We start from the raw sequence: 1,143 nt of genomic DNA, 5'->3' as shown, positions 1-1,143 counted from the left end.
GACTCACGTAGCCTAATAACAGCTCTCAGCAATCCTATGTGGGCTGAATGGAATTTCACAGGAGAATACTCGTGGGTTTCCATTGTTGGCAATACAAGCCAAATGTTTTTCAAACTAGTGTGTCAATATAATGTAATTATTTAATAGACCGACATAACTTTCCCAATCATACCGCTCAAGAAATTAATCTGTATCCACTCATTATTGTAAATTGCTCTGGATAAGAGCGTATGCTAAATGACTAAAATGTCAAATATTATTTTTTATGCAGGCTACCTAGTATTGCCACTAGCTGCTCAAATAATGCCTCCAAATCTCTCTCCTACTGTATTGTCACAAGTGCAAACACGGATGCAACATTGATTTCAATGTTTAGAAAATAAATACAAAGCACAAGGTAGAATTATATTATTTTATTAAGATTCATTTGTAAAAGGAGGCAAACACTTAGCATGTAAAATCCAACACAAAAGAAGACAATTTGAACAGTGGAAATGGACAAGGAGAAGACAATAAGATTCACCCATCTGTTCCAATATTACTTGTATTCATTCAAATTGACATATTTGGTTCCAACTTAGATTTACGAAACAATAAAATTGTCTATGTGAGTATGAAACTATTATGTTAAATACAAAGTTACAATCCAATAATGAAAGTAACACACCACAACAACTAGAATGTCCATGAAACCTTCTGAGGTTGCCATGTCAGTTGGGAGTGTACAGATTTGAGTATATCATCTCACCAATGTGGGCAACAGCTGTCGCTTGAACAGGACAAAGCCTACTCTTCTGTCTCGCCCTACCATTAAGCAAATGCTCCAGTTTTGTGTGTGTGTCTGAAAAGACATGCCACACGATCCCCTAATCTCCAATTACCCCACAGAAACATAATCTCTCCCCCACCAGCCACCCCCCAATCACTGGGCAAATAGCTGGGAGCGTTACCCATGGTCCCATGGAGAGGGTCAAACATAACAAGAATCACACATTGTTCATAATCAATAGTTGTTTCGATTACTTTATCGTACCATCAAATATTCCCAAAATGTCTTTAAATGCTTCCAAGTAACCATGTTTTTGTAGAGGTAGGCAGTGACATACGCAGAAATCTGTTGATGGTAGGGCCAGCAAAAATGTA

The sequence above is a fragment of the Oncorhynchus mykiss genome, chromosome 18, assembly GCF_013265735.2.
Source record: "Oncorhynchus mykiss isolate Arlee chromosome 18, USDA_OmykA_1.1, whole genome shotgun sequence".
Lineage (NCBI taxonomy): Eukaryota > Metazoa > Chordata > Actinopteri > Salmoniformes > Salmonidae > Oncorhynchus > Oncorhynchus mykiss.
This window is presented reverse-complemented; position numbering follows the sequence as displayed.